The sequence below is a fragment of the Miscanthus floridulus genome, chromosome 12 (genome assembly GCF_019320115.1).
Source record: "Miscanthus floridulus cultivar M001 chromosome 12, ASM1932011v1, whole genome shotgun sequence".
Classification (NCBI taxonomy): Eukaryota; Viridiplantae; Streptophyta; class Magnoliopsida; order Poales; family Poaceae; genus Miscanthus; species Miscanthus floridulus.
This window is the reverse complement of record NC_089591.1, coordinates 63,848,082-63,855,111: the sequence shown is the minus strand read 5'-3', so window position 1 is coordinate 63,855,111 and position 7,030 is coordinate 63,848,082. Positions and strand designations below refer to the sequence as shown.

Below are 7,030 nucleotides of genomic sequence, written 5' to 3'. Positions count from 1 at the left end.
CGCTCGACCCGCACACCACTCCCACTCTCTCACTAGGTCCGGACAAGCAGCACGAGCGGTAGCGTGCCCATACGCCCAAGGCAGGACACTTCGACGCATCGTGTGGCAGCACTACAGGTTATTTCTGTTTTATTCGTCGTTCATTGGTTTTACATTCCTTCGAAATTGCTTGTAACAATGCGGTGAAAAATTATAGGCCCAGGTGCATGCGCTCGAGGAGCATAAGGCTAGGGTGGAGGAAGAGCGACAGAGGGAGCGGGAGGCCGAGCGACAGAGGTGGGAGGCCGAGCGAGGCGAGGTTTGACGCCTTGGCTCAGTACGTGGCAAGTCTTGGCGTCACGATGGGTCGTCCAGCGCCACTAGAGCTGTTCGCTCCTCCACCGCCTTACCCATACCCACCTTACTCATACGTGAGTTCAACTTCTCTAACAAAAGCTCTTTACTGTACATGTCGGCCATCGTGCCGTTGATGTGATGGGAGGCCTTCGTGCCATTGATATATATGTGTGCCGGCCATCGTGCCGTTGGTTTTCTTGCAGGTTTTGGAAACCCCACCGTGCAGGGGAGGTGCTGCCGAAATTTTGATGTGTCTAGGCTTAGATTACAATTTTATACCTAGTTCTGCAAATTTTGACTTGTCTACGCTTAGATTACAATTATATGCCTTAGTATTACTATAATTACTAATTTTTCTTCTCCTTTGTGCAGAATCAATCGGCGGGTTCGAATAATGTGCCTGAGCAGCCGTCGTCGGGAGGGTCGTGGCACCAACCGTATCCACAACTTCCGCCGCATCAGCAGCCGTCGGGAGGGTCGGGGTACCAGCCGTATCCACACCTTCCGCCGCAGCAGCAGCCGCCGTCGGGAGGGTGGGAGCCTTGGGGGTGAGCCTGTTGTTCTTCATCATGTATTAGCACTTTGTGACATGAACTTGTGTGAGATGAACTTAGCACTTTGAGATGGACATGTGTCGTTGGATTTGAGATGTTTAGATGGATTATAATGTGAGACATGTGATGTGGATGACATATTTGTGATATATGTGATGTGGATGATGTGTTATATTTGTGAAATATGTGTTGTTGAAGCTGGAAATATAAACAAAAATAAAAAAAAATGCTCTCTGGACTCTTTGCCGAGAGTAGGGCTCTCGGCAAATCTGCCTCTTTGCCGAGAGCCTACCTCTCGGCAAATCTGCCTCTTTGCCGAGAGCTTGGTGGTCGGCTCTCGGCAAACCTTTTTTTTGTTTGAAAACCACCTCGGCCGCAAATCTTTTTTTAACAATTCTTTGCCGACGGTCGCTCTCGGTAAAGAAGTTGTCACACCGTTAGCGGTCGTTTGGCCGTTACTAGGGCGCGCCAGTTTGCCGAGAGCTAGAGTTTGCCGAGAGCCTTGACATTACTCTCGGTAAATATTTTGCCGAGAGGGGCTCTCGGAAAAGAATCCTTTGCCGGTAGATGTTTTGCCGACGGCTCTTTGCCGAGAGCTGCTCTCGGCAAATAGTTTGCCGAGCATCAACTCGTCTTTGCCAAGAGCTTCGGGCTCTCGGCAAAGGCCGGGAGTCCGGTAGTGAATATTACCATGAATGCTAGTGATTCTACACCTCAAATATGGTTATGGATTATTGCCTCAATTAGTCGTGTTTTAATTTATGTAATATTTACAAATGTGTATGAAATATGCATCATAATAAAATCTGCTATTATATATATATATATATATATATATATATATATATATATATATATATATATATATATATATATATATATATATATATGCATATTTCCAACAAATATAAGCTTTATTCATCAAGCAGACTGCTGGATACAAATAAAAGAATAACAATCCAAATAGTTCTGGGACACTGTCCAAGCAAAGGACGAAGCACTTGCACAAAAGAAACACCCAAAAGCGGAAGCTGTTCATCAAGCCGGCTACATACGTACGTACTTCGCGTGTTCGCCGATGCACGTACTCACGCAGAGCTAGCTAGCACGCGCTTACGTAGCAGACGATAAGACACCAGCTGCCTGCACTAAGACAGTAAGACGAATGGCAAGCCAAAGAACACGCCGGCGGCCGGCCGGCATGCTCGCGGCTAGCTTAGAGGCATTTGAATCCGGTGGGCACGGTCTTGCCGTAGTGGTTGAGGATGAGGCTGAGGTCGACAGGCAGGTTGAGGTTGATGCCGAGGATGCTGCCCTTGATGGCGGTGCAGAGGCACAGTGCGGCCTCGAGGTCGACGAGCCCCTCTAGCAGCGGGCAGCATGGCTTCGTGGGCGGCACGCCCACCTTGGCCTTGATCAGGCCCAGAACATTGGCTTACACGCCCAGCTTGAGCGCGTCGCGGGGGCACTTGCCGGACGTGGCCGGCGTCGGGGTCGGCGTCGACAGGGTGGACGGGGTCGGCGTGGGGCAGTCGCCACTGCTGGCGCTGGCAATGGCGAACACGACTAGGTTCACGGCCAGGAACAGCGCGATCGAGTCCTTGCCTGCCATTGCTACGAGTACTGAAGCACTTGCTTGATCACTAGCAGCACGAAGCAGAGCGTGATTATGGTGTGCCTTCATAATAACTGATCGCTAAGCGCTTGTGATGGTTCGTAGTGGCGCTTGGCTGTTGCATTTATAGGACAACCATCAGTGCAGTGCCAATTAGTTGTTAGTGAGTTCACATTCCCGTGAGCATGTGCATGTGAGGGCGATTATTAAATGGGTGATCTGGATTTATTCCATGAATATTTGGGTGGTACTCCAGAAATCAAGTTTCATTCTAGAACAGCGCTAGTGGCCAAGATTGCTGCATTGGTGGATGCATGTTGATGTTTGTTCTAGCTTGATGGTTGATCATTTATTCAGTTTAGTAACTTGTCATATGGGTTGGCTGCTTGTATCTAGTGCCATGCTTTAGTGCTAAAGATCAGCAGAGGTGCCATGATGATTGACGCCCAAGTTGCTTGAAGAGTTGAAGTAGTTTTTTGTGGTACTTGACGGGATGTCGGGATCAACATCTATTCTGTTCAGTTCGAACATTCAAGTTCAGATTCAGAAGCTTGAATTTGCTTGAGAAGCGTTCCAGCAAACAACGATGGGTGTTGCTCCTATAAAATTTTGTTCTTTTTGTTTGAATGTTGGCTAGGTGATTCTCCTCTTGTTTATAAAAAAAAGTACTAATACATCCACCCGTACTTTTGCATAGGCTAGAAGCTTAAGAGACATAAGTGACGCGTAGAAGCTCATAGATAATTTAGTAGATACAACTAAACAAAACTGCTTATGTTTGTGTTCTTTCTGTATTCATTTTCTAACACAATGCTCGTATAGATACTCTATGGTTTGTATCCGGTTGTGATGGATTTACCAATTACTCAATACACTTTCCATGCATATTCATAGCCCTCCCTGCATTGCACATCTATGAGATACTAATATGTGTTTAATTGTGGCTCATGTGTCTTCAAAATGTCATTAATATTCTGAATTTTGGATTTAATATTTAAATCTTATTGATTGGTATAGTTTTTTTTGGACATTTTAAGTTAAAACTTTAGTATTTAATGTACCTTTTATTTAAACTTTTCTTTTCTATTTTATTCATAAGTTCAAAGTCATAGACTACATTTTTAGTTACTATATTAACATACACAGAAATTTTAGTGCTCTAGGTGATGAATTACCTTTACGATAATTATGTGTGTTAGTATTTTTGTAACAACAGAGTCCCTACAATTAAATGAATTGATAGATATGTGTATTCTCGTAATTACATAATTTGTCAATGTATAAATTTATCTCATCAACAACTTAATTACATAATTGTTTGTCCTAAATTAAAGTACTAATGTAAATTAAAATTAATTGTTAGTGACATGTTATGTGATTCATTTAGCAACATTTTTCATGATTGCTAAACCATAGAAATATATAGTTATCGCTCATACATGCATATATACTTTGTCTACATGTTGTTTGCCTTTCTTTGAGATAGTTTTTTTTTATATGTTTATAGTAGTAGAAGTGAGTATTGAGAAACGTATATATGTTTACTTATTGCCTTTTCATAATAGTAGATGTTGGTAATTTCATTTTATTTATTTTCTAATGTCAGAGGTGGGTAACTTAGATGTTTAGATACAAACGTAGTGGTTATTTTATATTATCTTCCATAAGATAGAACTGCAAAATTTTTATTCAAATTTAGAGGTTTACATTAGATCGGTTCATAATAGAACATGTGGTAATTAGTTGCATATTTATGACATTTGGACTAGTTTGGATTTGGCCTATAGTGGTTCAAATGCTTCTTAATGTGAGATTGTGGGTGTGTAGTTCTACCTTAGTTATTGATGGTCGATAAACATATAAAGCTTCTATAGTTCAAACCACAAACTCTAGATTAACGCTTTTACATGAAGCGAATACACAAGTGTAGTAAGTGGGCTGGTGGAAGTGTATGATTCACTCAGCGTTTAGAGTAGGTTTAAGCCTTTTGAACTCTAAAGTGTTACAATATTATCATGTTTCTTATTATACTCTAAAATGTCACACGAAGCCTCCATGACGAGAGCCTCGAGAGGTTGACACCAAGCTCAAAGACATCGTACGCCCACCACGATCATAAGGAGCAGCTAGCCAGCATGCCCATGGAAGCGCGTTGCTGCAGGATCTATGATGAGGATCGCAACATCTTCGATGCACTAAGTCATGATGGGGAGCTCCATGTAGGCGACATGGCGATGTGTGGAACGAAGCATAGTGAGGGATCGAGCCCTTCCAGCAGCTGAGGTAGATGGATATGCTCTGGACTAGCAGGATTGAAGCACTTCAGTAGATTAAGAACATAGATTTGCAATTTCATAGTTTGCGTACCTAGACGAGAATCACACGACAGTTTAGGGACTACACGTGCAACTATGAGCCGCAGAATGTTGACATCATTTATATGAACCTACTTATAATGTAGGGGCTCTTGCGTTTATACCCTGGTTTTGTATCGAAATTGTGATTTTGCCCCTACTTTTTTTACTTTGTGAATTTACCCCTACTGTGCCATTCACGAAGCATCAGTTTGCCCCTGCTCCGTCATCCACCTCTAACGGTGTTAAACTTTGTACAAAAGGACATGAATGCCCATGCGATTTTGCCCCTGTTTGTTATGCCTAATTGTGATTTTACCCTGATTTGGAATTAGACTTTTTTATTGTATGCCTAATTGCAATTATTTAAACTCAGATTTAATATTGATAAATATTCAAAATTTTGGCAACACCTTTACTATATTTTGCTAGCATCATGACAACAATACGAAGGATACTTCTTACCGAGCAATCATACCAAAAATAACGACGCAAAGGAAAATCCCTATGCTCCAATGTCGTCTAGGAGACTAAGATATCTCCTGCCTTCTAACTGTAGAATTATTCAGGATACCAAAAAACCACCATCCCTTCTGCGTTGGCATACTTCTGTTGATTCCACAGCTTGTAATTTTTGGCGATTTTTTAAATTTCAAACCTAATCCAAAAGAGGAGATACCCCGTGGACTCCCCTCGACACCCGAGAATCAAAGACATTGAACTCACATCTTCGCAGGGATCCAGGAGGACCTGGGCCGGCAAGGCTGGGAGGAGCATGGGGATCGCCTCTTTAGGCACCGACGATGCAAGCTCCCACGCCTTGTGCAGGTGAGCCTCGGCAACAGATGCAACCTTGAAAATTGCGTCTGGCAGTCTCTCGTCCATCCTGACCTCTGATCGGCCACCCTCCCGTGTGAGTAGGCCACATTCCTCAGCCACACTAGCTGGGATATAAGGCGGCGTGATCAGCGACGGTGGACTGTATCCCACCAGCCTGCAGGGTCATGTAAAGGATGGTGGACTGGGTGTCTTCCGCGTACCTCTCCAACTCAGCGCTCGTCTCGGGAATGGTGCCCTCGTCACGGTTGGCATCGTTTATCCTTGCCTCCACAGACCGCTTGAGCCAGTGCTTGCTCACCTTGTGGTCTGCAATGACCGAAGAGGGCGCCTGGGCAACGGGGTGCTCTACCAGCTTGTTGGCAAAGACCTTGTCGACGGTGTCCTTCCACCAGAGGAGGCGCATGAGGCCAGTCCGAGGGTCAGACACGACGTCCATGGCCTTTGCCGTCTCGACATTGAGGGCTGCCTGTAGGCTGCTGCTTGCTGCTGGCGTGCCACTCATGAGCCCTGCCTTCGTGTATCAGGAAGGAAGGTCCCTGCACGACACTGAAAAGGAAATGCAGAGTGTTAGATTAGATTCTATGTATACAACAGCTGAGATTGGTAAACGTAAACCGAACAAGGTATGCTAAGTTACTGATAAAGGAAATGAAGAGGCAACATGAATTGAAAAGGAACCCCTGCTTCAGTTTCAGGTGTTCATAGTGCTAAATATATTAACCAAATATAAAGTAGGGAATTCGCAGGGAATTAAACATGACGTGTGCACCGGTAAATTGCAATTGGTCTGGGACATCCAGTGCGATCAACAATGCAGACGCAGCATATCGAGTGGAAAGAAATGTGGCATCATAGATGGACAAACTAACTGCATTTTTCATTTAGAACGAAATGAACCGCTGCTGGCTGAATCGATGGTGACCCAGCAGTAGCAGGTGGGAGGGCGACTGAGGATGGGAGACCGCCTGGCGTGGTGGCGGCTAGGGAGGTCATTACCGGGCACTGGAGGGTCAGAACCCCGGTGACAGCGGCCGGCCGCCGGAGGCGCACCGCGCAGCGCATGGATCCGCATCCTCAGGCGAACTAAGACTAGCATGTAGAGAGATGCGGCGCGATCCAGTGTCTAACAGAAGCAGGGAAGAGCATAGCAACGGAAAGAGGGAGGGACCCTTCTCTGAAGGGAAGCGTACCTGTGCGTCGCCGGAGTACCGGAGACGGGCGGCGGCGCGGCGCCGATGGGGATCAGCTCTGCCCGTGTTGCTGTTCGGGCGGCGGAGCCCTCGCGGTAGCCGTCGAGCGCGGCAGTGGCCGGCGAGCGCACGGCGTGGGCG

The 7,030-nt window shown here is 45.5% G+C and overlaps 2 pseudogenes; both read right to left on the bottom strand.

The window, feature by feature from the left end:
• Positions 1-1,798: 1,798 nt before the first annotated feature.
• On the bottom strand, positions 1,799-2,502 carry LOC136498359 (14 kDa proline-rich protein DC2.15-like; annotated as a pseudogene).
• A 3,015-nt stretch (positions 2,503-5,517) lies between these two features.
• LOC136496000 (uncharacterized) lies at positions 5,518-6,201 on the bottom strand (annotated as a pseudogene).
• Between the last annotated feature and the right edge of the window lie 829 nt (positions 6,202-7,030).